This window comes from Psammomys obesus, unplaced genomic scaffold, assembly GCF_907164565.1.
Source record: "Psammomys obesus unplaced genomic scaffold, mPsaObe1.curated_primary_1811, whole genome shotgun sequence".
Lineage (NCBI taxonomy): Eukaryota > Metazoa > Chordata > Mammalia > Rodentia > Muridae > Psammomys > Psammomys obesus.
In genome coordinates, this window is record NW_026596125.1 from 17,313,637 (window position 1) to 17,321,834 (window position 8,198).

Genomic DNA, 8,198 nt, shown 5'->3' on the forward strand with positions numbered 1-8,198 from the left:
TAGATAGATAGATAGATAGATAGATAGATAGATAGATAGATAGATAGATAGGTAGATAGATAGATAATGGAAGGAAAACAAATATTAACTTCAAACTTTACATGTAGATTATCCAGTAGACACATTTTTGGTTTCAAAATGTCAATTCTCTACAGTGTACACAGTTATTTTGAAGTATTTCTGTACATGTGCCTCTTAATAGAACGTGACAAAGTGGGTCAGGTCGGGTGAATGTTTGCACCTGCAGGAGAGCCTGGTCGTCTGTGTCACTGATTCTTCACTAAGGTAATGGAGGTCCATAGAGAACGGCTTTATTTCTAGTATGAGAATTCTTAATTGTAAATATTTGAGAGAAATAAAGCTATATAGTTCATTGGGAGATAAAATATTGTTTTACATATTTCAGGTACTTTAGATTCTGTTTCACATATCACTCCTCTGAAATGTCAGCGCACAACATTTTAAGCTAGGCAGACACACAGGAAGCTATACATAGATCTTCTATTTGTGTAACTTTTCCAGGAGTTTATAATTCTTATTGAAGGAGCCCTTGCCTTTGAGGAGTTTATATTTCATTAAAAAGATTAATGTGCTTATATAAAAAGCATTACATTTAAAACATCCATTTGAATTGATGTTGAAACACTTTTTTCCATAACAAAGCCACATGGCACATTGTGCTAAGTGCTGTCAGTTGTTATCTAATGCATATAGGCGTTAAAGCTTAGTATGTTAAATTTACTAAAGGTTTTACAGTAAATTTAATATAATGTAACTTTAAGCCGTTGTTACTAATGTACAGACTTTATTAGCAGTATAAACTACCTAGGGCAAGCTTCCTGCGTGTGTTAAACTACCGCATATATTTAAATATTTCTTAACTCATTAAAGAGTTAAATTTAAGGAGTTCATAGTAATTTCAAAGGACAATGATAAGTAAAACAGCGTCTGTGTTAAAATAGTCTTTGTGGAGTTAATGAAATGCCCAAGATATCAGTTTTCTGTGAGAAAAGAGGTTTGTTTTCCCCCAGGTCCCTGTTATGTCAGCTTTAGTTCAAGATCAAGTGGCTCCACGGTCCTTGGCGAGCACAGAGCATCGTGGTGGACTGGGGAGACTGCGCACCACAGGATGGGTGAGCAGGGAGAGTGAGAGACCCCTGCAGAGACCTTGCAGCCTTCCCCGTGGGACCCAAGAGGCCTCTAGTGATACTCATCTCTCAAAGGTCCACCTGCCTCCCTGTAGACCTACACAAGAGCCAAGATTTTAACAAAGCATGGGCCTCTGGGGACGCTCATCCAGACAAACCTTAAAAATGGTGGCATAGTTTTATGTTGAGGTCTTTGATCCACTGGACCTTAATTTTGTGCAGGGTAATAAAAACAGGTCTATTTGCATTTTCCTACATTTAGACATCCAGTTAGACCAGCACCGTTTGTTGAAGATGCTGTCTTTTTTCCATTGTATGGTGTTGGCTCCTTTGTCAAAAATCAGGTGTCCATAAATGTGTGTTTATTTCTGGGTCTTCTATGAGTTTGGGTATGTTGTGCCTTCATTTTCATTGACGTCTAGGAAGTCTTTAATTTTTTTATTTCTTCCCTAACCCCGCTGTCATTGAGTAGAGAGTTGTTCAGGTTCCATGTGTGTGTAGGCTTTTTGCTATTTCTGCTGTTGTTGAGGTCCAGCTTTCCTGACAGATCTAAAGAGTGTTTGAACATGTCTGCAAGTTAAAATGGGGAAAGTACCTCTGTAGTTTTGAGATCTGACTGGGTGGAACCAGTAAAATTGAAAATAAAATAAATATGAGTGCAGGGAACACTTACAAGGAAATTCCAGAAACGTAAAATAATAAAATGCCAGGAAAAAAAATTGAATGAAATCATGTAAATTTTAATGTGTTCTTAGTATCCGTGTTGAGCAGTCGGTGTGGAACCTGGGCTGAGGGCTGCTCAGAAGTCACGGTTAACTTCCTGTCACTGCTACTGCACTTAGCATGTGTAGCCATGATGTCATTTCTCTGAAATCATTAGAAAGCCACAGAGAAAAAAGGAGTGGATAAACGCTAGAACGCTTCCACGAGAAAAAACACAATTGGGCGGGGGAAGGGTTCTGGGCACAAAACAGTTACTGTCACCAAACTTATATAGCATTCTATGAAGTAATGGTGACAGGATGGAGAAAGACCGGTATTTTCTGGCTGAACCAGAGGAGATTGTCACTGCAAAGGATCTGTGCATGGGAGTATTTTGAGATGAGAAATCTCTTCCACATATTGAAACTATACATGGGTAAAAATTATTTGTGAGCTAAAATTAATAAATTGTGAGCCAAGTAGTGTTGGTCCACATCTTTAATCCTAGCACTTAGGAGGCAGAGGCAGGTGGGTCTCTGAATTTGAGGCCAGCCTGGTCTACAGGGGGATTTCTAGGACAGCCAGGGCTACACAGAGAAACCCCTGTTTCAAAAACCAAAAAGAAAATATGATATGTTAAATAATAAATGTTAAAATTCATAAATGGGAAATGAATATTAAAAGTCTCCTTTAATATATGTAAATGAAAACTATTTAAGTGTCTAATTTTATAAACATGTGAAATGTAATAGCTAATGTATTAGATAAAAACTATGTGCAGATCAGGAGAGATTAGTCTAAAATAATTTGTGTGATGGCTTGACCTCAAAGAAAACTTTAAATGAAATACATTTTTAAATTTAAATTTTAGATTTAAATATAGAAATCCATTTGTAGTAGTGTTTAAGTTTGCATTTAAGATATACTATCTCACTACTTAACTGATAAAATTTATCATTTAAGGCTTACTTCTACACTAATAGAGAAAAATCAACAGAATGGTAAGGAAAAACAAATGTAGAAATTCTTACAAAAGAGGTAAAGAAACAGAAATCTAGATGTCATAGTAAAGTATACCTGTGAACAGTGCAGATCACGGCGCTGGGTGGCAGAGACCCGGGTATCTCAGTAGAGCTGTGCACATGAGCAGGCACAGCACTGGTGACAGGCACGTGTCAACAGTGGGCTCCCTGCATGCCATGGGCATAAACTGGCTGGGTAAGAAAAGGAAATTTGACTCTGTTTTTTTTTCCCAGTGGAATGCTGGGTAGAACGTAGAAAAGGCAGTAGTGGCAGGCATAGCACAGAGAGAAGGCTGCATCACAGATGAGGCTGACCCTTCCCAGCCACTGGAAACTTCCCTTTCTGATGGGCTAACCACTGAACTCCTCAGCTCTCAGAGGGCTGGAGGGGCGCGAGGACAGAACGCTCCTCTCCTGTCAGAGGATTCTCTGCCTCTGTGACGCGTTAAGTCTGCCCCTGAGGTCTTCAGCTGCCCTTAGATTCCTCACCCTCTTAAACAGTTACCTCAGTAAACTTAACCCCACTGCGGGTTTCAATGTGGAGCTTCCCTGACCGCAGTGTTGGCTAACACAGCCAGAAAATGCTCAGCCACAGAAAACTGGCTTACGTTGCATTGATCATATAAAATAGAATTTATAACATAAGGTGTGTTAGTTGATGAAGACAGAAATCCTTCACTTGTAATGAGTTATCTTTATTAAGAGAATATAGTAAATCTGAATTTTAATTCCTCAGTAGCAGAGCTTCGTCATTATAAGATGACAAAAAATAATATTTAAACAGAAAAATTTAAACATATCTCCTAGTATGTGATAGGACAGGATTTAAAAATCATTAGAGAAAGAGATGATTTGATGATTTTGAATATAACAAATCACCATGATTTATGAGATATATAAAACCCTTGTTCCAAGAGAACATACATTCTTTAATAATAATATAATATATCCATAATTTTTTCCATTACTCCTCCACAAATCACCAACGTTTTCCCCTGTTCTTGTTTGCAAATGGGTCACAGTTTGTGCTTTGCAGGTCCTCCTTGTGAGGGCCACATCCTGGAGCAAGCTTGACTCACCAGGAGCCACACACTTAAATCCTACTCTCTGTCTCCCAGAGTGATCAGTTATCAGTGACTGGCCACACAGCTGCAGAGCATGGAAACTTCTGAGCACAAGACAATATTTGTAAGAAATTTTAACAGCTGCAATCAAGCCCGTCTCAGAATGCTTTTACCGATCAGTTTCACACAGACTACTCTGCTTCTCTAGTGAAAACCAGAAATCTAATTTGAAAATGCCAGGAATTAGGGGATAAAAGCTTAAAAGTAAGTGCAACCTGATCTAACAAAAGGAATTGAGCTAGAAATGTTAAAATACTTGGAGTTGGATGATACTGGAAAGCGACTTTTCAAAGCTGCCAACGTGTTTCAAAAACATTACATACAGAAATATGTAATACGCAAGCTGTGGGTTAATGAGCCATAGTGCTACGGCACACACACACACACACACACACACACACACACACACACATACACACACAACTGGGGAGAAAAACAAATGAACCCAAATAAAGTAGAGAAGAAAATGAAACTAATGACACAAAGGAATAAGTAAAAAAAAAAAAAAAAATCTCACAGTCAGCGTTCTGAAGGAGCCAAGGGTCAGTAAGATAAAAAGTACAAAGAAGACACAAATAACCCATATTGAATATAAAGGTGGCAATATTATGTATTGTCTTAATTCTCGATAATGAAACAGAGAGTCATATGTTATGTCCCAATACTCCAGAGGTTGCAGGGGGAGAATCATGTTCTGGGCAACCTTGGGTACACAGGGAGATGCTGACTCACAGGAGAAGCATGGAATAAGTCTGCTCTTCCTGTGATACTGTTTGCAGACTTGATATCTCTCAAAAGGGCTGACCGACACCAGGCCCAGCTTGGTATTTGGTTTGCTGCCTACATAAGGGCTCTGAATATTTTTAGGAGTTCACAAAAATATTTAAGAAGAGTCATGATAAACATATAATACTTAATATAATTTTTATATTAGATGATATAAAATACAGTTTTTGCATGTTCCTCACTGAATTTCCTTTCTTTCACACACATGTGTTTGTGCATGTACTCTCCTACCCCCCCACACACAGAGATTTGAAAGAAATTTTTTTGCAGATAAAGTTTAATACAAACAGGCAAAAGGTCCACTGAAGCGCGTACCCTTCTATCTTTCCGTGCATAATGAAAGCATGTAAGTGCCCCAAGCCATGTTACAGAGCGTGTGCATTGTGTGACTTTTCAAGAATAGGTCTGCAATGTTTTCTAGCTACATCTGAAGCTATTTTCACGAGTGTGTGTTGTGACATTTGCGGGAGAGTGCCCATGAAGGTCTGAGGCCAGCTGTGAGTCACCGATTCTCCTTCCACCATGTAGGGTATCCTGGGTATTGAACTCAGGTCTTCAAGCTTGAGCCATGTGCCTTACCCACTGAGACATCTTGCCAACCGTACAGTGAGTCTTTAAATGTTAGTACATGTATAAACTGTTACCCCGAGACCAGTCATAAGATCAAACGCTGGAATATCAGCATTGCTTGACTGACACTATTCTGAGATGTGTTCCTCAGAACACATACAAGGCAACCTTGTATTCTAATATATTTTCAACATAGAGGGTGGAGCAGCCAGCTGTGACGTGCAGGGCTGGCTGTGGTACGCAGGGCTGCCATGGTGCACAGGGCTGGCTGGCACAGAGCTGTCCCAGCAGAGCTTGTGTCTCTCCAGCCTGCTCTGGGCATCACCTGGGCAGCTTTGGGTGGGCCCGAATTGAGTCCTTACACCACGGCGTCGTGCATATCACAGCTTTTCCTCTCATTCTCCACATGTGTGGTTTTTAAATACTTGCCACCACAACTACTCCACGGAGTACACAATACACAAAAATGGCTCATGTAATTCTGCTGAATAAAATAATTAGGGCTCACCAAGAGATCGTCCTAGTTTTGGTCATTTTTGTGCTTTGAGGCATACGCTTGTTTTTCACTGTTGCTCACCATTTCTAAATTGCAACTACTCCACTGTCAAGAAATTGTGGGACTACTTATTGTCGTTACTATTAATAAAGAATAATATTATTAATAACAACAGCATTGTTATTACACCAATAACATCATTAGGATTATTTCTGCTACTAAGTGTCTCATGTCACGAGAAGCTGGGATTTCTCTGCAGCTAAGATACGCAACATGGATGCTATCTCAGGCCGCTCCTATGGGATCCGTCATGTGTTTTCCTAGCACATTCCCCACAGTACATACCTGCACATGCAGTCTGCCGTCCCAAGCACTGACCTCGGGAAAGGCAGCTTACAGCCGTGGCGCACGTGGCCTGTGCAGAGTGAGACGGATGGCTTTCTTGTCCCATTTCTCCTGTTTTGTTGGGGAGGAGGGGGCCACATTTAATCAGACTTTATAAGTTGCTCAACAGACAAAGCGGCATAGGTCCATTTGAAACATCAGCTGTTCTGGTAATTATTACACTTAGAATTAACAGGAATTTGGCTCAAATAATTTATTTTTGGCCCTCTGTATTGCCTAAGCGTCTGTCTCTGAATTAGCTTTTATAATGTTTCAATATGCTCTTGTCCATGTTTAGCATATTCGGTTCTGTTAGAATAATGATGAAGGAGCCAGAGCTTTCTCTAACTCCTCTAATGCTGAGTGTGTCCTCGGAACAGGCAGCGAATTAAATTATTTTAAGTTTTTCTTAACAAATTGGCTTTTTATCTTATTCAGATTTGATATTGTCAGTAACTTTCTTCATTTTTCGGAGTATGCAAACATTTTCTCAGAGAATGCAAACCAAATTAAACCCAGCTTGACACAAGAATAAGTGAATTGTCACAGGAAAAGAAAATATTTCATTGCTTACTTATATGGATGAATCTGTTACAAAGTGTACCTTTCTCTAACTCAGTTTGTAACATTGTTTCAGAATTTGAAAGTGGCCGCATCTATCCTGTATCCCTCACCTGAGGGTCGCTTTCTCACACAGAAATCACTTACGTGGCCTCTCGCTGTCAGCCATATGTAGAGTCCCCAGCATGCGGACCTTCCAGCGATCTGCTGGCCATCCAGTCTGTCCTCCCTGGACCCTCCCTGGTGTATGCTTCGATAATGGAGATACTAGATAAGACAGTTTTTGACAAAATATTTGTGTGTGTGTGTGAGGGTGTGTTTGTGTGTGCACACTTGTGTTTGTACAATATATATCCCAGAAAATAATCTTGACAGTCATTTCTGAGGTGCCCAGACCTCTCCTTCCCCCTTTTGATACAGATTCATTTGCTGTCAACTCCAAGTTTTATTGCATTGTTGTCAGGTTACAGGGGGCGATATTAGTCTTTTTTGAATCTTTAAAGATTTGTGTGTGTGTGTGTGTGTGTGTGTGTGTGTGTGTGTGTGTGTGTGTGCTCTAGGATGTGATCTGCTTTAGAAAATTCTCATGTGCTGCTGAGTGGAATATGAAGTCTTTGCTGTTTTGGTGGAATATTCTATAGATATCTGTGAAGTGCATTTAATGTCTGATATCAGTTAATTCTCTTGTTTTTCCTGCTTATTTCCTTTGGTGCAGACAACCTTCCATTTGAGAATTGGGTTTGAAATCACTCACTATTGCTGGATTGCTGTTAATCTGTGTGTCTATTTCCAGTGGTAGATATTTTTATGAAATACCCCAGAGATTGTTGCATATTTGTTTTTGTGATAGTAATGTCTTCCTGTTTAGCTCTTCCTCCATTAGAGTGCAGTGTCCTCTCTTCCCTCTTCCTGTCAGCTGTAGTTTGAAGTCTTGCTTGTCAGGTAGTAAGATGCCAGCGTCTGCTTGTTTCGTGGTCCCATTTGATTGGAATTATATTGTTCTTCCTTACTGTAAGGTCGTGCCTGTCTTTAAAGCTAAGATGTTTCTTGTAGTCTTCAGATAGATTTTGTTTCAAAATCCACTCAGTGAGCCTTTGTCTTTGATTAGAAAATGGAGAACATTGGTATTTAAAGTTCTTGTTGAAATCTGTGTGCTAACTGTGGTCAAGGGTGTTGATTTTCATGTTGTTTCTGTTCTTAGTGGTACTTTTTGTTTTTAAAGTTAGGGCTTCATGTTTCTTCTTACACTGTTTTGTTACGCTCATCCCTCTCTTCAGCCTGGAATTTCACTTCCTGCAGTTTCTTTAGATTTGGTTTGCTGGGATTTTTTTTTTATATTTATACCATAGAGAGTTTGTTTTTTCTCACTTAACTATGATAGTTTTGTGAGCGTATTAGTTTGGGC

The 8,198-nt window shown here is 39.5% G+C and overlaps 1 protein-coding gene across 2 annotated transcripts in view; it reads left to right on the forward strand.

The window, feature by feature from the left end:
• Nucleotides 1–8,198, forward strand: part of Atrnl1 (attractin like 1) — a 527,893-nt gene that overhangs the window by 246,924 nt on the left and 272,771 nt on the right. The gene's annotated exons all lie outside the window — the stretch shown is intronic.